This window comes from Callithrix jacchus, chromosome 11, assembly GCF_049354715.1.
Source record: "Callithrix jacchus isolate 240 chromosome 11, calJac240_pri, whole genome shotgun sequence".
Lineage (NCBI taxonomy): Eukaryota > Metazoa > Chordata > Mammalia > Primates > Cebidae > Callithrix > Callithrix jacchus.
In genome coordinates, this window is record NC_133512.1 from 74,592,773 (window position 1) to 74,616,637 (window position 23,865).

At 39.1% G+C, this 23,865-nt stretch overlaps 1 long non-coding RNA gene across 1 annotated transcript in view; it reads left to right on the forward strand.

Annotated features, from left to right (window-relative positions):
* LOC144578388 (uncharacterized) overlaps positions 1-17,828 on the forward strand; it is a 72,004-nt gene extending 54,176 nt beyond the window's left edge. The window contains exon 3 of the long non-coding RNA XR_013524062.1: positions 17,695-17,828. This is a non-coding gene — a long non-coding RNA (uncharacterized LOC144578388). The remainder of the gene's footprint in view (positions 1-17,694) is intronic.
* The last annotated feature ends 6,037 nt before the right edge of the window (positions 17,829-23,865 follow it).

A 23,865-nucleotide genomic window follows, 5' to 3' on the forward strand; every position in this document is an offset into this window, starting at 1 on the left:
TAATATATCCTAAAAGAGATAGAACAAGGGGGGAGAAATATATAAATTTACACTGGCCTAAATTTATCAATATGAATGTACTAATGAGAGTATTTAGATTAATGTTTGAGAAGATTATATTGATATTGTTTGAATGATTGGTTGACTAAAATACAGACTCGGGTAGGGTTGGCTGCTGTGAATGATCACCAGATGTCCCTCTGATAATCCTCTGGGATAGCAGGTAAACAAGATAACCCACCTTGAGGCTGTCAGACAATCTCCTTTGCCAGTCCAAGGCTTACTCAATGGGCTCATGGAAAACATAGCTAAGTCAGCCAGAGTCAGATTCTATTGTTTGAAACTGAGAACTCTAATACAATATGTATTTTACATTTTAAAAATTAGGCACCATGTGTATTATTCAGAGTCCTCCAGAAAAGCAGAACCATTAGGATGTGTATGCATATATAGAAAATGTTCATTTTAAAGAATTAGCTCATGGGATTATGGAGTTTGGTAGGTTCAAAATCTGCAGGGTGGACTGGGAAGCTAGAGACCCAGGAAGACCCAATGGTGCAATTTAAGTCTGAAAAGATGTTTCCTGCAAAATTCCCTCTTGCTTAGGGCAGGTCAGCCTTTTGTTCAGGCCTTCAACTGATTGGATGAGGCCCACCCACACTATGGAGGCCAGTCTGCCTTAGTGAAAGTCCACTGATTTAAATGTCAATCTAACCCCAAAACATCCCCACAGGAATATCCAGAATAATGTTTAACCACATATCTGGGCACTATGGTTGAGCCAAGTTGACACATAAAGTTAACTATCGGGGCGAGGACTCAAGATGGCGCTGTGAGAACAACCCAGGATTGGAGTTCTCGTTGTGTCTGCGGAGAGGTGAGTCTGAGCTGCATTTCCAGACTGATATTTATTGCTCACGGAACGGGGAAATTCCCAAGTGAAGAGGAGACGCGGGACGCCAGGCAGATATTCCGCCTGGCGAAGCCGGCAGCCGGGGTGGCGGCGGCCGGCCCTACCCAGCGCTCCCCACAGGGCGCACTTGTCCGGGTGCCCCGTTGAACCGGCAACTGGAGACGTGAGAGGGCTGGACTTGAGACTGAGCTAGACTTGAACAGTGGGCCAGCCCAGGGGATTGCAGGAACAGAGCGTTAGGATTGGCCCAGTGGGATGAACAAAACCGCGATTTCAAACAAGCCCCGTGCAGACGGCCCGAGACGCTCTGAGGGGGAGGGGCGGCCACCATTACCGAGGTAACCCGCCCCAACTGAGATACACGCCCATTGCTGACGCAGCCAGCCATTGCCGAGGCAACCCGTCCCTACTGAGATACACGCCCACTGCTGAAGCAGCCTGCCATCGCCAAGGCAACCTGCTACAACAGAGAGACTCCGCCGCAGGGCGTGGCGGAGAACAGCAGAACAGCGGAGCCAGGGCGAGCCTCACAACAGCAGGGCGGAGCCTCGGCAGGCAAACAGTGGCTAGTCTGCATCCTAGCTGGGCAGGACCTCAACGGACATCCAAAAATAAAGCCCAAACCCCTCAACACAGCATTTGAGAAAAAAAAGGGTTTTTTTAATGAGCTCTGTTGCAGCAGAATCAAACATAGCAGCCTAACAGCCCTGAATGAACAACACAGCTCACAGCTCAGCAATTAAACCCCTATAAAGTACAAACTGTCTCCTCAAGCAGCTCCCTGACCCCTCTATATCCAAAAGACTGACATTAGGCAGGCACCATCCTGGGACAAAGATAGCAGAAAAAGAAACTGGTAGCATCCCTCGCTGTGCCACAGCTGCTAGAGGTGCACCCCAGACAAGCAGGGTCTGGAGCGGACCTCAGCACTCGTACAGCGAAGGGGCTAGACCGGTAGAAGGAAAACCAAGCAACAGAAATACTTCATCATCAACATTCAGGGTGTCCACTCAGAGACCCAATCGAAAAGTCAGCAACTACGCAGACGACCAGCGGACAAATCCGCAAAGATGGGAAGAAACCAGCGCAAAAAGGAGGAAAACACCCGAAACCAGAACACCTCGCCTCCTAGAAAGGACCAAAACTCCTCACCAGCAAGGGAACAAAGCTGGACGGAGAATGACTGTGATGAAATGACGGAATTAGACTTCAGAAGATGGATAATGAGAAACTTTGGTGAGCTAAAAGATCGTGTATTAAATCAATGCAAAGAAACTAAGAACCTTGAGAAAAGATTTGAAAAAAGATTTGAGGAAATGATAAGAAGAATGGATAACTTAGAGAGGAATATGAATGAATTAAAGGAGCTGAGAAACACAATACGAGAACTTCGCGAAGCATGCACAAGTTTCAATAGCCGAATTGACCAAGCAGAAGAAAGAATATCTGAAGTCGAAGACCAACTCAATGAAATAAAATGAGAAACCAAGACTAGAGAAAAAAACGCAAAAAGGAATGAACAAAGTCTCCAAGAAATGTGGGACTATGTGAAAAGACCTAACCTATGTTTGATAAGTGTACCAGAAGGGGACGAAGAGAATGAATCCAAGCTGGAAAATACTCTTCAGGACATCATCCAGGAAAATTTCCCCCACCTAGCAAGACAGGCCAACACTCAATTGCAGGAAATTCAGAGAACACCACAAAGATATTCCGCAAGAAGAGCAACCCCAAGGCACATAATCGTCAGATTCAATAGGGTTGAAATAAAGGAGAGAATACTAAGGGCAGCCAGAGAGAAAGGTCGGGTCACCCACAAAGGGAAGCCCGTCAGACTCACAGCAGATCTCTCGGCAGAAACACTACAAGCCAGAAGACAGTGGGGGCCAATATTCAACATTCTTAAAGAAAAGAACTTTCAACCCAGAATTTCATAGACAGCCAAACTGAGCTTCAGAAGTGAAGGAAAAATAAAATCCTTTGCGAACAAGCAAGTACTCAGAGATTTTGTCACCACCAGGCCTGCTTTACAAGAGCTCCTAAAAGAGGCACTACACATAGAAAGGAACAACCAGTACCAGCCATTCCAAAATCACACTGAATGCTAAAGAGCTTCAACATAATGAAGAATCTACAACAACTAACAGGCAAAACAGCCACTTAGCATCAAAATGGCAGTATCAAATTCACACATAACAATATTAACCCTAAATGTAAATGGACTAAATGCACCAATCAAAAGACACAGACTGGCAAATTGGATAAAAATCCAAAACCCATCAGTGTGCTGTATCCAGGAAACCCATCTCACATGCAAGGATACACAAAGGCTCAAAATAAAGGGATGGAGGAAGATTTACCAAGCAAATGGAAAGCAAAAAAAAGCAGGAGTTGCAATTCTCATCTCCGATAAAATAGACTTTAAAGCAACAAAGAGCAAAACAGACAAAGAAGGCCATGACATAATGGTAAAAGGATCGATACAACAAGAAGAGCTAACGATCCTAAACATATATGGACCCAATGCAGGAGCACTCAGATACATAAGACAAGTTCTTAAGGACTTACAAAAGGACTTAGACTCTCACACAATAATAGTGGGAGACTTTAACACTCCACTGTCAATACTAGACAGATCTACCAGACAAAAAATCAACAAGGATATCCAGGGCTTGAACTCAGACCTGGAACAAGCAAACCTGATAGACATTTACAGAACTCTCCACCCCAAATCCACAGAATACACATTCTTCTCAGCACCACATCACACCTACTCTAAAATTGACCACATAATTAGAAGTAAAGCACTGCTCAACAAATGCAAAACAACTGAAATCATAACAAACAGCCTCTCAGACCATAGTGCAATCAAGTTAGAACTCAGAATTCAGAAACAGACCCAGAACCGCACAGCTTCATGGAAACTGAACAACTGGCTCTTGAATGTTGACTGGGTAAACAACGAAATGAAGGCAGAAATAAAGAAGTTCTTCGAAACCAATGAGAACGAAGACACAACGTGCCAGAACCTCTGGGACACATTTAAAGCAGTTTCTAGAGGACAGTATATAGCAATAAGTGCCCATATGAGGAGAATGGAGAGATCCAAAATTGACACCCTATCGTCAAAATTGAAAGAGCTAGAGGACCAAGACCAAAAAAACTCAAAACCCAGCAGAAGACAAGAAATAACTAAGATCAGAGCTGAGCTGAAGGAGATTGAGACACGAAAAACCCTTCAAAAAATCAATAAATCCAAGAGCTAGTTTTTTGAAAAGATCAACAAAATAGACAGACCACTAGCCAGATTGATTAAAAATAAAAGAAAGAACAATCAAATAGATGCAATAAAAAATGATAAAGGGAAAATCACCACAGATTCCACAGAAATTCAAACCATCATCAGAGAATATTACAAACAACTCTATGCGCATAAACTAGTAAACCTGGAAGAAATGGAAAAATTCCTGGATTCCTGTGTCCTCCCAAGCCTAAACCAGGAGGAAGCTGAAACTATGAATAGACCAATAACAAGGTCTGAAGTTGAGGCAGCAATTAAGAGCCTACCACACAAAAAAAGCCCGGGTCCAGACGGGTTCACAGCCAAATTCTACCAGACACACAAGGAAGAGCTGGCACCATTTCTTCTAAAACTATTTCAAACAATCGAAAAAGAGGGAATCCTTCCCAAATCATTTTATGAGACCAACTTCATTCTGATACCAAAACCTGGCAGAGACCCAACAAGAAAAGAAAACTTCAGGCCAATATCCATGATGAACATCGATGCAAAAATCTTCAATAAAATATTGGCAAGCCGATTGCAACAGCAAATCAAAAAACTTATTCATCATGATCAAGTAGGATTCATCCCGGGGATGCAAGGCTGGTTCAACATACGCAAGTCTGTAAATGTAATTCACCACATAAACAGAACGAAAAACAAAAACCACATGATTATCTCAATTGACGCAGAGAAGGCATTTGACAAAATTCAACAGCCCTTTATGCTAAAAACCCTCAATAAACTCGGTATCGATGGAACGTATCTCAAAGTAATAAAAGCTATTTATGACAAACCAACAGCCAATATCATACTGAATGGGCAAAAACTGGAAGCATTCCCTTTGAAATCTGGCACTAGACAAGGATGCCCTCTTTCACCACTCCTATTCAATATAGTACTGGAAGTTCTAGCCGGAGCAATCAGGAAAGAAAAAGAAATAAAGGGTATTCAAATAGGAAAGGTGGAAGCCAAATTGTCTCTATTTGCAGACGACATGATAGTATACCTAGAAGACCCCATTGCCTCAGCCCCAAAACTCCTGAAACTGATAAACAACTTCAGCAAAGTCTCAGGATATAAAATCAATGTGCAAAAATCACAAGCATTCGTCTACACCAATAACAGACTTAAAGAAAGGCAAATCAAGAGCGAACTGCCATTCGCAATTGCTACAAAAAGAATAAAATACCTTGGAATACAACTCACAAGGAATGTAAGAGATCTCTTCAAGGAGAACTACAAACCACTGCTCAACGAAATCAGAGAGGACACAAACAGATGGAGAAACATTCCATGTTCATGGTTAGGAAGAATTAATATCGTGAAAATGGCTATACTGCCCAAAGTAATTTACAGAATCAACGCTATCCCCATCAAGCTACCATTGACTTTCTTCACAGAACTGGAAAAAACCACCATGAACTTCATATGGAACCAAAAGAGAGCCCGCATAGCCAAGTCAATTCTAAGCAAAAAGGACACAGCGGGGGGCATCACACTACCGGATTTCAAACTATACTACAAGGCTACAGTAATCAAAACAGCATGGTACTGGTACCAAAACAGAGATATAGACCAATGGAACAAAACAGAGGCACCGGAGGCAACACAACATACATACAACTATACAATCTTTGATAATCCTGACAAAAACAAGCAATGGGGCAAGGATTCCATGTTTAACAAATGGTGTTGGGAAAACTGGCTAGCCATGTGCAGAAAGCAGAAACTGGACCCCTTCCTGACACCTTACACTAAAATTAACTCCAGATGGATTAAAGACTTAAACATAAGACCTGGCACCATGAAAACCCTAGAAGAAAATCTAGGCAAAACTATCCAGGACATAGGAGTAGGCAAGGACTTCATGAACAAAACACCAAAAGCATTGGCAACAAAAGCCAAAATAGACAAATGGGACCTAATGAAACTCCACAGCTTCTGCACGGCAAAAGAAACAGTCGCTAGAGTGGATCGGCAACCAACAGAATGGGAAAAAATTTTTGCAGTTTACCCATCTGACAAAGGGCTGATATCCAGAATTTACAAAGAACTCAAACAGATTTACAGGAAAAAAACAAACAAGCCCATTCAAAAGTGGGCAAAGGATATGAACAGATACTCTACGAAAGAAGACATATATGAGGCCAACAATCATATGAAAAAATGCTCATCGTCACTGGTCATCAGAGAGATGCAAATCAAAACCACATTGAGATACCATCTCACGCCAGTTAGAATGGCGATCATTAAAAAATCTGGAGACAACAGATGCTGGAGAGGATGTGGAGAAAAAGGAACACTTTTACACTGTTGGTGGGAGTGTAAATTAGTTCAACCATTGTGGAAGACAGTGTGGCGATTCCTCAAGGCCTTAGAAATAGAAATTCCATTTGACCCAGCAATCCCATTACTGGGTATATATCCAAAAGACTATAAATTATTCTACTATAAGGACACATGTACACGAATGTTCATTGCAGCACTGTTTACAATAGCAAAGACCTAGAATCAACCCAAATGCCCATTGATAATAGACTGGATTGGAAAAATGTGGCACATATACACCATGGAATATTATGCAGCAATCAGAAATGATGAGTTCGTGTCGTTTGTAGGGACATGGATGAATCTGGAGAACATCATCCTCAGCAAACTGACACAGGAACAGAAAATGAAACACCGCATATTCTCACTCATAGGTGGGTGATGAAAAATGAGAACACATGGACACAGAAAGGGGAGTACTAAACACTGGGGTCTATTGGGGGGAAAAGGGGAGGGCCAGTGGGAGGGGGAGGTGGGGAGGGATAGCCTGGGGAGAAATGCCAAATGTGGGTGAAGGGGAGAAGAAAAGCAAAGCACACTGCCATGTGTGTACCTACGCAACTGTCTTGCATGCTCTGCTCATGTACCCCAAAACCTATAATCCAATAAAAAATTAAAAAAAAAAAAAAAAAAATTAAAAAAAATAAAGTTAACTATCATAGATAAATAAAGATATTTATCAAATAATTTTTATTATTAATCAGAATTATAATAATTAACTTATGCTTTGAATTATATATTAATAATTATTTCTATAATTACCACATTCAGTCTTTTTGTAAGTAATTGAAAAACTAAATGACTAGGATTATATAACTTGAATCCAATTTAAAATGATGAACTTAAATCTACAGAATTTTCTACCACACATTTAAAACAATTGCTTGATCCAGCCAAACTAAGCTTCATAAGTGAAGGAGAAATAAAATCCTTTGCAAACAAGCAAGTACTCAGAGATTTCATCATCACCAGGCCTGCTTTACAAGAGCTCCTGAAAGAAGCACTAAACATAGAAAGGAACAACCAGTACCAGCCACTCCAAAAACATACCAAATGGTAAAGAGCATCGAAACAATGAAGAAACCTCATCAAGTAATGGGCAAAACAGCCAGCTAGCATCAAAATGGCAGGATTAAATTCACACATAACAACATTAACCCTAAATGTAAACGGGCTAAACACCCCAATCAAAAGACACAGACTGGCAAATTGGATAAAAAGCCAAAACCCATCAGTGTGCTGTATTCAGGAAACCCATCTCACATGAAAGGATACACAAAGGCTCAAAATAAAGGGGTGGAGGAAGATTTACTAAGCAATTGGAGAGCAAAAAAAAAAGCAGGAGTTGCAATTCTCATCTCTGATAAAATAGACTTGAAACCAACAAAGATCAAAAAAGACAAAAAAGGACTACATAATGGTAAAAGGGTCAATGCAATAAGAAGAGCTAACAATCCTAAATATATATGCACCCAATACAGGAGCACCCAGATACATAAAACAACTTCTTAATGACTTACAAAGAGATGTAGATGCCCACACAATAATAGTGGGAGACTTTAACACCCCATTGTCAATATTAGACAGATCAACCAAACAGAAAATTAACAAGGATATCCAGAACTTGAACTCAAGCATGGACCAAGCAAACCTAATACACATTTACAGAACTCTCCACCCCAAATCCACAGAATATACATGCTTCTCAGCACCACATCACACCTACTCTAAAAGTGACCACATAATTGGAAGTAAATCACTCCTCAGCAAATGCAAAAGAACGGAAATTATAACAGTCTCTCAGACCACAGGGAAATGAAGTTAGAACTCAGAATTCAGAAATGAACTCAGAACCACACAGCTTTATGGAAACTGAACAACTGGCTCTTGAATGTTGACTGGATAAACAATGAAATGAAGGCAGAAATAAAGAAGTTCTTCGAAACCAATGAGAACGAAGACACAACATGCCAGAATCTCTGGGACACATTTAAGGCAGTCTCTAGAGGAAAATATATAGCAATAAGTGCCCATATGAGAAGAATGGAGAGATCCAAAATTGACACCCTATCATCAAAATTGAAAGAGCTAGAGGAGCAAGATCAAAAAAACTCAAAACCCAGCAGAAGACAAGAAATAACTAAGATCAGAGCTGAACTGAAGGAGATAGAGACACGAAAAACCCTTCAAAAAATCAATAAATCCAAGAGCTAGTTTTTTGAAAAGATCAACAAAATAGACAGACCACTAGCCAGATTAAGAAAAAAGAAAAGAGAGAATAATCAAATAGATGCAATAAAAAATGATAAAGGGGATATCACCACAGATTCCACAGAAATACAAACCATCATCAGAGATTATTACTAACAACTCTGTGCACATAAACTAGTAAACCTGGAAGACATGGATAAATTCCTGGACACTTGCATCCTCCCAAGCCTAAGCCAGGAAGAGGTTGAAACCCTGAATACACCAGTAACAAGGGCCAAAGTTGAGGCAGCAATTAATAGCCTACCACACAAAAAAAGCCCAGGTCCAGATGGGTTCACAGCCGAATTCTACCAGACATACAAAGAGGAGCTGGTACCATCCCTTCTGAAACTATTCCAAACAATCCAAAGAGAGGGAATCCTTCCCAAATCATTTTATGTGACCACCATCATCCAAAACCTGACAGAGACTCAGCAAGAAAAGAAAACTTCAGGCCAATATCCATGATAAACATAGATGCAAAAATCTTCAGTAAAATACTAGCAAACCAATTGCAACAGTACATCAAAAAGCTTCTCCACCATAATCAAGTAGGCTTCATCCCAGAGTTGCAAGGCTGGTTCAACATACACACGTCTATAAATGTAATTCACCACATAAACAGAACCGAAGACAAAAACCACATGATTATCTTGATGCAGAGAAGGCCTTTAACAAAATTCAACAGCCCTTTATGCTAAAAACCCTCAATAAACTAGGTAATGATGGAATGTATCTCAAAATAATAAAAGTTATTTATGACAAACCAACAGCCAATATCATACTGAATGGGCAAAAACTGGAAGCATTTCCTTTTAAATCTGGCACTAGACAAGGATGCCCTCTCTCACCACCCCTATTCAATATAGTATTGGAAGTTCTAGCCAGAGCAATCAGACAAGAAAAAGAAATAAAGGGTATTCAGATAGGAAAGGAGGAAGGCAAATTGTCTCTATTTGCAGATGACATGATTGTATATATAGAAGACCCCATCGTCTCAAGCCCAGAATCTCCTGAAACTGATGAACAACTTCAACAAAGTCTCAGGATACAAAATCAATATGCAACAATCACAAGCATTCCTATACACTAATAACAGACTTAAAGAGAACCAAATAAAGAATGAACTGCCATTCACAATTGTTACAAAGAGAACAAAATACCTAGGAATACAACTAACAAGGAACATAAAGGACCTCTTCAAGGAGAACTATAAACCACTGCTCAATGAAATAAGAGAGGACACAAACAGATGGAGAAATACTCCATGCTGATGGTTAGGAAGAATCAATATTGTGAAAATGGCCAAACTGCCGAAAGTAATTTACAGATTCAATGCTATCCCCATCAAGCTACCAATGACCTTCTTCACAGAACTGGAAAAAAACACCTTAAACTTCATATGGAACCAAAAGAGAGCCCGCATAGCCAAGTCAATTCTAAGCAAAAAGAACAAAGCAGGAGCATCACACTGCCAGACTTCAAACTATACTACAAGGCTACAGTAATCAAAACAGCATGGTACTGGTACCAAAACAGAGATATAGACCAATGGAACAGAACAGAGGCCTCGGAGGCAACACCGCACATCTACAACCATCCGATCTTTGACAACCCTCACAAAAACAAGCGATGGGGAAAGAATTCCCTGTTTAATAAATGGTGTTGGGAAAACTGGCTAGCCATGTGCAGAAAGCAGAAACTGGACCCCTTCCTGACCCCTTTCACTAAAACTAACTCCAGATGGATTAAAGACCTAAACATAAGACCTAACACTATAAAAACCCTAGGCAAAATATAAAAAGAAATTCTAGGCAAAACCATTCAGGACATAGGCATAGCCAAGGACTTCATGACCAAAACACCAAAAGTATTGGCATCAAAAGCCAAAATAGACAAATGGGACCTAATCAAACTCCAAAGCTTCTGCACAGCAAAAGAACCAGTCATTAGAGTGAATCGGCAACCAACAGAATGGGAAAAAATTTTTGTAATCTACCCATCTGTCAAAGGACTGATATCCAGAATCTACAAAGAACTCAAACAGATTTACAAGAAGAAAACAAACAAGCCCATTCAAAAGTGGGCAAGGGATATGAACAGACACTTTACAAAAGAAGACATACATGAGGCCAACAAACATGAAAAAATGCTCATCATCATTGGTTATTAGAGAGATGCAAATCAAAACTACATTGAGATACCATCTCATTCCAGTTAGAATGGCAATCATTAAAAAATCTGGAGACAACAGATGCTGGACAAGATGTGGTAAAATAGGAACACTTTTACACTGTTGGTGGGAGTGTAAATTAGTTCAACCATTGTCGAAGACAGTGTGGCCATTCCTCAAGGACCTAGAAATAGAAATTCCCTTTGACCCAGCAATCCCATTACTGGGTATATATCCAAAGGATTATAAATCATTCTACTATAAGGACACATGCACACGAATGGTCACTGCCGCACTGTTTACAATAGCAAAGACCTGGAACCAACCCAAATACCCACTGATGATAGACTGAAGAGGGAAAATGTGGCACATATTCACCATGGAATACTATGCAGCCATAAAAAATGATGAGTTTATGTCCTTTGTAGGGACATGGATGAACCTGAAAACTATCATTCTCAGCAAACTGACACAAGAACAGAAAATCAAACATCACATGTTCTCACTCATAGGTGGGTGTTGAACAATGAGAACACATGGACACAGGGAGGGGAGCATCACACACTGGGGTCTGTTGGGGGAAAATAGGGGAGGGACAGTGGGGGATGGGGAGTTGGGGAGAGACAGCATGGGGAGAAATGCCAGATATAGGTGATGGGGAGAAAGGCAGCAAATCACACTGCCATGTGTGTACCTATGCAACAATCTTGCATGTTCTTCACATGTACCCCAAAACCTAAAATGCAATAAAAAAACTTCAAAAAATAAAATAAAACAGTTGCTTGTTCTAATGATTAACAGTTAGAATACGAGGGCACCAACCTAGTATGCTTACTCTCAATTATTTTCTGTAAGTCAATATGCTTTATTCAGAGATTCCAAATAGGTAAACTTGGCATTCGTGGCACATACATAAATAGAAGCCTGTGAAAGATCATGAGTAAACATTAAGACTCCAAAGTTCTGATCCATGGGATCATCAGGCTTGGGATCGTGCTTGTTTATGTTTGTCTTGCCAGTGAAAACATAAGATATGTCACCTTAGTGTGTATTGCTAGACAATAACTGCCACATCAAAATTAATCATACACTTCAGTGAGGGGAAAACAGATAAAAATGTTTGAGATTTAGAGAAATAGACCAAATAGAGATTTAACAATGAAAGCATATTCTTTTAATTTAATTCAGTCAAGGTTACTTTTTCTTGATGTTAGGGTAATAGAGGCCCTATAGATAATATTCTCATAAAATTTATCTTCCAAATATGTACACTCAAGTGAGATATAAAAAGAATCAATGAATTGAATTTTTCTGTTGAAAGTAACTTTTAATAATAAAAATCTGCAGGAAAAAAATAATTAACTTAATAATATAATTGTCTGACCTCCCTTAAATGGAGAATTTCAAGGACTCTGAAAGTCATTTAATTTCACTAAAGCCTTTATAACTGTACTGTTTAAACCAGGCTTGGGTTAAACCCCAAGGTGATGAATACTTAGTGATTTCCAGTAGGCTCTTGGCCACTAACAGAAGTAGTCTACTAAATACACTAGTTTCATACCAGCCTTCATCTGTTAGATGCCACAGCCATGCCTCAATTCTGCCCCTTTGAACAAGCCTCACTATTCTAAAAGCTGTATTTTACAGTGTAATGCTTTAGAACAATCACTTAATTATGATTTCAAATCATCCTCAACAGTTTACTGATATAGCTGGGGATGGCACATTAAGACATTTTCTCTTGTCTCCTTTCACAGTTCATAAAATGCCTATGCAATTTGTGGCCATTGCAGTAGACAGCAGTGTCTTAAAACTTCCTCCGTTTGCAAATCAGGCTGATTAGATAATAATCTGTAATCGGGCTATTTATATTATATATAGATGAGACTACAAAACAGTCATGCTTTGATTCTTGCATTTATTACTTCCTGGGCAAATGCTAACTGGCAGTGAAACTTGATAGCATACTATCTGTGTACTTGAGACTTGTCAGATATTACTTAGGGAGTATATAATATTCCCTAAGCTATAGTAGCAGGAAAAGTCAGGGTTAAATTGTATTAATAATGGTCATCATTAGAAACTAATCAAGCCCAGAAAATATTAAGTGTGCTTTAAAAAGAACCCAATACTGAAATACAAGTTTATATCTTATATATTGGACATTTAGTAACCGCAAGAGAGGTGAAATTATTCTCTGCATTGAAAAATTTTCTGACATTCAAATTTATGGTGGAAATCTAGTACATACTTTTGGCTGTTGTGTTCAGTAATATGTTATTTATTTTCATTGACTATTATAGGCATATATGTCCTAGCTTTTGCTAACTGCACTTAGAAGCAGTTGTTTAAGCTTTTTTTTTGTCATTGTGTCTTTTTACCTTATAGCTACAATGAAAATAAAATGTTCTCCATTATCCCTATACTGGTTACTACAAACCCTCCAGAAATTATTTTCGTACAATTAAAGAAACCTTAACTGAAATGAGTTAAGGTTTCTCTAATTGAAGGAAGGTAATTTCTGGAGGGTTTGTTGTAAACAAGTATAGCTCCTGATTGTTTTGTGGACTCCATCCTTCTCCAACCTGGCAGTTTATTCTCTTCCAACACTGCCTGTATGCAAAATACTAAACATTTCCTCAATCAGTCATGCCTGGTGGTTCTGAAACTCTGTTTCATACATACCCAATGTGTATTTTTCTTTTCTTTTTTTTTTTTTTAATTGCACTTTAGGTTTTGGGGTACATATGCAGAACATGCAAGATAGTTGCATAGGTACACACATGGCAGTGTGTTTTGCTGCCTTCCTCCCCTTCACACACATTTGGCATTTCTCCCCAGGCTATCCCTCCCCTGCTCCCCCCCACCCCAACCAATCCCTGCATCATGCCCTCAGTCCTACTTCCTACTGCTTCCTTGGGAGTTTTTCTCCATTAATTATTCATCCTTTCTTCTGTCTCTTAAGCTTTTCTTTTTTCATTCACATCCTCTTCCCATCCTAGAAATAGACTCAGTATTGCCTACCCTAAAAGAATTAAATCTAAAAGCTTTTCCTGGCTGGGCACAGTGGCTCATGCCTTTAATCCCAGCACTTTGGAAGGCCAAGACATGAGGATCACCTGAGATTGGGAGTACAAGATCAGCCTAACCAACAAGGAGAAACCCTTTCTCTACTAAAAATACAAAATTAGCTGGGCATGGTGGCATATGCCTGTAATCCCAGCTATTCCAGAGGCTGAGGCAAGAGAATTGCTTGAAGCCAGGAGGCAGAGGTTGCAGTGAGCTGAGATCACACCATTGCACTGCAGCCTGGGAAACAAGAGTGAAACTCCATCTCAAAAAAAAAAAAATGCTGTAAAGCTTTTCCCTTTTCCCTTGGTTCAGAATACCATTTTTTGGTTATTGCCTATATTAGCTTAGCCTGCCATAGTAAAATATTATAGATTGGATGGTTTAAATAACAGAAATTTGTTCTCACAGTTTGAATGTTGGAAGTCTGAGAACAGGGTGCCAGCATGGTTGGTTACTGATGGAGGCTTTCTTTCTGCCTTATAGATGGCCACCTTCTTGATGTGTCCTCACATGGCAGAGAGAGCAAGTGATTTATTTCTCTTTATCTCCTCATAAGGCCACTAATTCCATCATGAGGGCCCCACCCTCATAACCTAATCTAACCCTAATTATCTCCTAGAGGCCTCATCTTCAAGAACTATCACATTGGGGGACAGGGCCTCAACATGAGTTTTGGGGGGTACAAACATTTAGTTCATAACATTGTCCCCATTTCCCTTCCTCTGGACCCCTTCAGATAACATTTTGGAAGAAATAACCTTCAGTCCCTGCTACGTTTGGTCACTTCTCATTGTCCCACAATCATTTACACTTTGGCTTCTGTCCTCACAATGTGACTAAAATCACTAAGATCACCAATGACATGTCTGTCAAATCCAAAGGCTGCTTTTCTGTTCTTATCTTATTTGATCTCTCTTTAGTGGAATGCTGTTGGCCGTTTTATTCCTTCTTAGCTTCCTCATTTGGCTTCCAAGAAATGATACTATTTTCTGTCTCAATCGCATTGGATTGTCAACAACCTCAAGTCAAGATTTCATCCTCAGTAATATTGTCTTCTTAATCTATATTCTCTCCTTTGAATCATTCCATGTCTTAATTACTGCCTGTGTTCAGTGATAAACCTTTCTCAGACCTACTGTAATGCAAAGGAAAACCTGTATCACTGTGCAAGTTATTTAAATAAGTATTTCTAAGATGGATTGGAAGTCTTTTCCCTTATTGAGGCTGCTTTTGTCATTTTTTAAACTGAAAACAAATGTATTATCTCATTTCTGTAGGAAAAAGTCTTCAATTATATATTTCTAAATCTCTGTGATGGTCTTTGTTTTATCTTATCCACACGAATCTATTGCTTTTCAGTTACCATGGTGTCCAAGTTGCTCCAATCACCACTGAATACTTCACAATTTGTCAATGTCTTCTTTAAGATATGCTGCTAAAAAAATAAAATACAGTATTCCAGACACAAACTGTTCAGCCTAGAAGTCAAGAAACTATTAACCTCATGCTCTCGACGCTATTCTTTTAAAGGTGGATTGATGTTCTACGAGTTGTTTGGGGGCTGACTCACATTGCTTGATGCTGGCTCACATTAAGTTTTTTTTTTTTCCCATGTGAAAAACAACCTCTTTCCAAGCCAGACTTTCAAGGCATACATTTTTTTTTAAATGAAAAATACAGGAATTATCATTTATTTCTACTAAATTTCACCTTATAGATTTTAATCCAGTGTTCTAGCTCATAGAGATGTTGAATTGTAATTATGTGATCTATAGTATAAATTCTTTCTGTTGCATAAATCATGATTCCTAATTTTGACCTCTGAGATCTTGCTTTCTGAGAGTTCAACTAAGTCACTGATATTGTTGACTTCAGTCACTGAAGTCAGGGAAGAGCCTCTAATACATTATTGGAGATGCTGCTCTGTTGGCAGTGCTTTGTGTCAAGATTCACTCAGGAAGTGCCAAATGACATTCCACGTGATGTCATTTATACTCACCGACAGTGGTTGTGAAAGCTCCCATGACTTACCAATGGTACTGTTATGTCAACAACCCACTCATGAGACTGTCATTAAAATATGCTTTAAATATTTATTAGAAATCAAGATGTATCAAATGTCTATGCTGTTTCTCTGTTCCACCAAACCAAAATCTCATCCAAAAGGGAAAAGATTATTATAATACGATTGTTCTTTCTGAACTCATTTCTGTAGCCAATGAGTAGTATGTTTTCTGTTAAATACTGTTTTGTCGTGTCTAAGATTTTTACTTTACCTTGCTTTTAATTTTCAGAGAAACTGTAATTTAACTTTTTTATTTTCTTTCTCATTTGCTTACTAGCCTTGAACAGTTAGGATAGGTCATTGAGAGAATTCCTCCATTGGGAATTGCTTCATTGTTCTAAGGTGTTTCACTGATACAATTCTGCAGCATGGTTTGTTACAGTGATTAGAAATTCCTCATAATCTGAATAACATGGATTTCTCTTTCTGAATAAGTCTTACCACTGTGTCACACAAAAGCCCAAAAAATGTAAAATGTATGCTTTTAATGTGCCTTGCATGTCAGAGTCTCCTAAGTGTGATAGTGAAGTTTGGAGTGTACTTTTTATTCAGTACTTTAATCCTAGACATGCAAACATAAGTGTATTTCAGGACACCCTGATTAGCTACATTATGGGTTTGTATCACACTCTGTTACACACATTTCAAACACTTTGATTGGAGTATAAATGCTTAGCCTCAAGATTCTTCCATCTTCAAAAATATTGCCTCATAATGAACAGTTATGGATCCTTTCCTTCCAATTTTCACACCTTTCCAGAAACCTCTTAGCCAAGCAAATACACATGTATAAATGCCACCACCTTTGAGTTTTGCCTCTTCTTGACTTCATTTTATTTGTCATTAGAGCCTTACTCAATAGAGCAAAACAAGTCTAGCTGCTCTCCCAGCCTTCTGCCCGCTTTCTACCAGGCTGTATTTCCCCTGGAACTTCTCCTTTAAGTCTACTCCTGTCACTGACAACTGCCTCATTATTACAGCCTCCATATTCTCTCTTCTCCAGCTTACATTTTCAACACCCATAACATCATTTGCAGTTAGATGGAATCTCATATACACTGAAGTGTAAATCTTCCAGGTGTTTGCTCTTGGTTTCTAGCTGTAAAATGAGACACTTTGATTCCTGTGAAAATAGTATCAGACCATAGTCAGCAGGTAAAAGAAAGTGTTTTGTTTTGTTTTGTTTGTGTGTGGCGGCAGGGAAGGAAGTTATCTCCTCCTTGATCCTGAATCAAGGTTATACCTAAAGCTGGCCCTGAAAATAATGCTTTATTTAGGATGCTTAGGATAAAGTGGAGCTTGGTTAGAATTCAGAAGAGGTAGTGGAGATTCTAGTCAGACCCTTAAGACAACTATTTGAAGAAAGCCACAGAGCAAAGTTTTGGGAAGAAAAATAAAAACACTCACCTTCCCCAAATTTTATCATATGTAGCAATTAATTTGACTAGTTATATAGAATCATAAAAGATCTCTAGGATAGTAAAAATTGCAGTTACCTTTTAACTTCTATATCAGCCAAAAGAAAATCAAATAACATATCTCCTTTATAGTTTTAGGGCTCCTTGTTACTTAAGAACTGTATTGAAATTGTGTTTTTCTTTTGCAAGCCTCAGGAGTTATAATGAGTTATTGAAAAGCATGGAAAGTAGCACTTGACTGAAGCTGATTCGAAACTCTGATGGGAGAAAAAGTTCGACATGAGGTCAGTTGTAATTTTAGATAAAAAATGAGTAAGTCATGGTTTTTAGTTAGATTGGTTGAGACGGAAAATATTGGTTCCTCTGGTAAGTAGCCATGTTGGAGATGACAGATGATCCATCCAACCAAAATTTTGAGTTCTAGTGTAACTGTCTATGTATTGGCCCACCATTATCAATTCCCCATGGAAGATCAATTTCATGCAGGATAGAAAAAGCCCAGGAAGTGTGAAAGTAATCTTTGTTTTTTAAAACTGAATCTACTCTCAAAATTGAGTGAAATTATAAAAAATGCAGTATTTCATTTGGAAGAGCAAGATTTGAATCTTCAGCACCCTCCAACAAGTTGAGGGGGTGGTATATGAGTGAGGCTGACATGAGAAGCTCCTCATTATTAGTTTCTCAGATCTAAAAACTGAAGAAAAGAAGGCCATATTAAGTATTAGTATAGATTTTCACAGATATAATGAAGATCTATTATTATTACCTACAATGTATGAGGAAGGCTAGCAATTTGATGTATAGTGGGAACTTCTAAGCAAGTAGTTCATGTTTGGCATGTATTGCTAACAACAACAACAGGGACAAGTTCTGAGAAATGTGTTTTTAGGCGATTTCACCATTGTGTGAACATCATAGAGTGTACTTGAATAAACCTAGAAGGTGTAGTCTCCTCACACATAGGCTGTATGGTATAGACTATTGCTCCTAGACTAAAAACCTATACAGCATCTTACTGCACTTAATATTGTAGGCAGTTGTAACACAATGGTATTTGTGCATCCAAACATAGAAAATATACAATGAAAATATGGTATCATAATCTTGTGGGACACTGTCATATGTACCATCCATTGCTGGCTGAAACATGGTTATACAGTGCATGATTATCCAGTGCACGCTTATGAGACAGGGATAGCTGGAGTGCTTATGTTAATTTGGTTGATTCATTCTTGGTAATGAAATAAACATTAAATCCTGGAATTTTTCTGAAACTCAAAAAAGTTTTTTGCCCATGTATTTTGAATAAATATTTTTTAAAATATAGCCTTCCTTAGAATGACAGGGAGGCACTACATACATAGATATATGTATCTTTATTTACTTATGTTGGCATATTTTCAAAGAAATTGAAACTGAAAAAAGGTATGAAATCTATTATGTAAACACAAAAGTCCAGTTTCAGTGAAATTGGTATTCTATCAGAAGGTAGAAAATTGTGTAGTGACCAAATGCAAATGAATGAATGACTTGCTAACATATCTAATTCCACCTACATAAAGCAGATGGTTCCCTCAGGTCCCTCAATATTCCTCAGTCATCTTCCTCCTCCCCAACAAGGATTTATTAGGATTGATTGAAAAAATGATCATCTTAAACTACTTCTACTGCTTTGGTATTAGCTTTTGCACTTTCTCTCTTTTTAATGTAACTAGTAGAAACCATTCAGAAACAAGTCTTTGGGAATGGGGTATCAGTTTCTATAAGAATAAATAAGTTTAGCTAAGTAGAAAGTCACACGCATCTTAACGCAACATTAGAGAACTCTGTAGCAGTAAAATCAAGTGATCCAGGAAATGGAATAGTCCTTAACTTAATGGAAACCTCTGAGTAAGTAGTTTCATGTTTGGCATCTCCAAATAGCATCAAGATTGTGTACTGCTGATCTTGCTTAAGAGTTTGCATTATCTTCACACAGAGGCTGTAGTTTATTATGAAACAGCAGAAGCAGGGCTAACAAGGTGGGTAGCAATCAAAAGATTGCTGAACATTTTTAGTAAAGGTGGGCCATGAGGCAAGGAGCATGTGTTTTATGGAATTGAAGCTCTGCAAAGAGCAGAGCTGTTTTCTTTAGAGTATACCTTTCTCCTTTGGGGAAAGAAGAGCTGGTCACAAATGGACTTTTTTAGCCACAGCTGGGCCGTTGTACCTAGCAATAACAGAAGCAGTAGCAGCAGCAATAATATGAATGTATGGGTTTATATGCTGGTGCTTATATGTCATATGTGTTTCTGTATGTCGTGTTACTTAAACTTACTGAAGAGGTACATCTCAAGTTGTATGTGAGGTGTATTTAAGAAAAGGGCATTATGGGAACATTTTACCTTTCAGTAATCTGTTGTCTCTTGATTTTAAAATAATCTGGTATGCTCAGTAAAGACCTGTGTTTGCTTGGGAAAAAAGCAAAATCAGCATTGATAGAGGATTAAAATATGTAACAGCATGGCAGGTGATGAGCAGAAGAATAGACTGGGTTGATCTGTAACTCCCAAAAGCGTGGAAATCAATGTTTTCACCCTTTGAAAGGATTAAGACCAGGCATGGTGGCTCATTCCTGTAATTTCAGCATTTTGGTAGGCTGTGGCAGGTTGGGGGGCCAAGGTGGTGGATCACCTGAGGTCGGGAGTTTAAGACCAGACTGGCCAAAAATAGTGAAACCTCATCTCTACAAAAATACAAAAAATTAGCTGGCTGTGGTGGCAGATGCTTTTAACCCCAGCTACTTGGGAGGCTAAGGCAGGAGAATTGCTTGAACCTGGGAGGTGGAAGTTGCGGTGAGCCAAGATCATGTCAAAGATCACTGCACTCCAGCCTGGGTGACAAAAGCAAAACTCTGTCTAAAAAAAAAAAGAAAGGATTGAAAGGAAATGTGTGTGTGCGCACGCATGTCTGTGTGTGTGTGTGTGTGTGTGTGTGTGTATCCAGCAATGTCCCAGCATTTGCCATTAATTGTAACTTAACCTAGTTGCATATTGAAGGGCAGTTACAGTCCTTCAAGATTTATGTAACACTTATAGCAGTATAATTTATTTATGAAGAGCTTCTTTGATGTGCTCTTTGAAACAGCCCAGTAAAATCATATGTCTTCCACCCAAATAATGTTTGATTTGAATTCCAGATTTAGTCCTGGAAAGGAATACAGTCAAGTGCATTTTGCCTTGGACAGGAGCCATGTAAAGATTCCATGTGAGCTTCTCTGACCCATCTGGTCCCAATAAGGCCTCCTGAGGCTACCTTCTTTATTAGCATGGTGCCTTGAAGGCAGTGGTGATGGATACTGTGATTTTCCATTGGTTAACATCTGCTCACTCTTCTGTCAGTTGTCTCAGTTTTGTCACACAGGATTACCTCTCCCTCCCTCACTAGTTACAGACTTGATGTTTTGTTAAATCAAGTGATCTTGACATCCTCTAGCCAAGGGATAGGACTGTGATCCAATCAAGGCCATTAAATAGAGACTCTCTTCTGGGGATCTGACTTTTGAACAGATACTGATACAGGAAATTGATCTGTTTCAATCAGGGTCCTTGAAGAGAATGTCCCTTGGATCTTGTAGTATTGAGGTCCCCAGAGAGCTCTAGACCCTCTCTTTACTGTAGACTTCCTTATTTGAATTTGACTTGATTTCCCTTCCCTTCCCTTCCCTTCCCTTCCCTTCCCTTCCCTTCCCTTCCCTTCCCTTCCCTTCCCTTCCCTTCCCTTCCCTTCCCCCCTCCCCTCCCCTCCCCTCCCCTCCCCTCCCCTCCCCTCCCCTCCCCTCCCCTCCCCTCCCCTCCCTCCCCTCCCCTCCCCTCTCCCCCTCTTTCCCTTCCTTTCTCTCCTCTTTCCCTCCCTCCCCCTCCCACTCCACCCCTTCTTTACTTCCTCTCTTCTCTTTTCTTTTCAAGATAGCCTTACTCTATCACCCAGGTTTGTGCATAGTGGCACAGAAATGGCTCTCTGTAGCCTCAAACTCTTGGGCTCAAGAAGTCCTCCCTCCTCAACTTCCCAAGTAGCTAGGACTAAAGGTGCACACAATACATGGCTAATTTTTACTCTTTTCTGTAGAGATGAGGTCTTGCTATGTTGCCTGCTGGTCTCCAGCTCCTGGGTTCAAGTGATCCTCCCACCTCAGCCTTCCAAAGTGCTGGAATTACAGGTATAAGTCATGGGATCAGCCTTTTTCTTAATTAAATTAGTTATTTTCTTCTTCTTGCTAGCAAACAAAGAGCCCTCACTACTGAGCTATGCCTCTCAGCCTATAGAACTTTGCTCTCTGGAGTACCTGTCCCCAGGCCAATTTCTACACTTATTCCACTGTTTTCACAATCTCTAATTGTGATTTGGTGAGTGACCCAAGGACTGCTAAGTGGAGATTATTCAGAAGAATATAGTAAGGACAGAAAAAGAGATGAATAAGGATTTTAAGAAGAAATATTTAATATTTAGATATCAGTCCCTTTTTTTCTAAGGTTGTAATTTCTTTTACAGCAGAACCCCTGATAGACCAAAACTGGATCCTACTTTATCAGAAATTCAAATAAAGATGTTCATCATCAACAATCAGCAATTCAAACAAGCACCTGGCACTCCTCCAAAGAATGTTTCATATCCCCCACTGCTCTCAGGAATTGTTCCTGCTTATTTCTCTCCAGCAAATTGTGTACTGGTCAGGCTAATGTGGGAGATTTCTCATGAGAGACATCCTGGAAATCATGGTGGTGAGAGCCAAAATGTGTCCCCTAAAAGCTTTCTCTTTCTCACGTTTTCTCTTATCCTTTTTGTACTTCAAATTTTTCTAGCTCCCAATCCTGTATTCATTTTTCTTATTTTCTAGACTTCTCATGTGAGGTCTAGAGAGCTGGTATGAAGCTCTTTATCTGGAAACATTGCTTTTTAATAACATAGTAAAACATCACCCTAATATAAATAAAGTCTATATAAGTCTTCGTTACAAATCCTAAAGTAATGTTCTTCAAACTATGGATCGAAACCCATTTGTGGGTTGTGAAATCAATTTTTGTAAGTTGTATCCAGGTTTAAAAAAATAGAATAAAATCATACACTAGAGTAGATCTGAATAGAAGATATCAGACTATTTCACTCATAATATTTTAAACAAAAAATTTTTTTCTCAGCAATGTGTAATTCATGGTCAGTTCTCTTTAAACCAGGTCAAGACCCAATTGAGATGCCTGATTCACATGATTTATTCTCCTCTTTCACTCACTGAGAACACCAGAGTCTCTGCCATATCCTCTACATAGCCTTTGGCCTTACCAGAAGATGCAGTGAGGCATCTACACGATGGTACAAAATTATGGGCTGAGTCCTTCAAGTTCAGAAGTAGATATGCCAAAGTAGGAAATGACAAAAAAAATTTTAAGACAATAATGTGGCTCACAAAGCTGCTGTCTTGTAACCTAATCCTATTTTGTGTGTCAGAAGCTGAATATGTTACCGTATTCTTACTCTGTATTCCTTCTGTAATGTTTCTAATCTCTCAGATAGACTTATTTACCCACGTTTGGATATCCAGGCTCATTGGAGTAAAGATTAAGTGTCCAGGAAGGCAGAAGAGAAAATCACATTCATTTAAAAACCATTATTAGGTTACTCATATGAATGTTTCATGCAGTACCATAAAACATACATGTGAGTAACCTAGTCATGATTCTTAAATTAATACCATCGTAGTATGGCCATGCTTCTCTGAATCACAGTTTTGATTTGACAACCTCTAAGTTTCTGTTCAACTCAAGACTGTCATTCCGAGTACATTTGTACCGGTTACTCTTTAAACTGCTTATCTATAACTCTCTCCACCCTTCCAAGGACCTAGTGCACTTTTGCTGTCCTGTGGGAGTTTCTTTCTTTGGCCAGTGCCTCATTTACTCTTCTTTTTGGACTTTCCTTCTCCTACGTAAATTGTTCTAAGTCACTTTCCTCAGGGGTCTTCTCATGATATCCCCACTTAGTGTTCCTATGCCTTCCCTGGGAAATCTTATCCAATATCATGACTTTAATTCTATTTATATAATATTAACATTCATGTCAATATGTCTTCCCTGAGCCTCAAGACAAATTTTTAACTATTTATTGAAACTTTCTACTTGTATATCTTGTAAGCTCTTAAAATTCTGTGATCTAAAATAAGAGTAATAATTCCATCTCCCAAAACATTTTTACTTCCCTGAACTGATTAGTAGCAGCCCCATTTAAATAGAACCATTAATTAAAAACTTCAACACCTTAAATTCTATCAGTCAGTATTTTTCATCAATTTTACCTACTGAGTGTCCCTTTTCCATCTCTACTTAC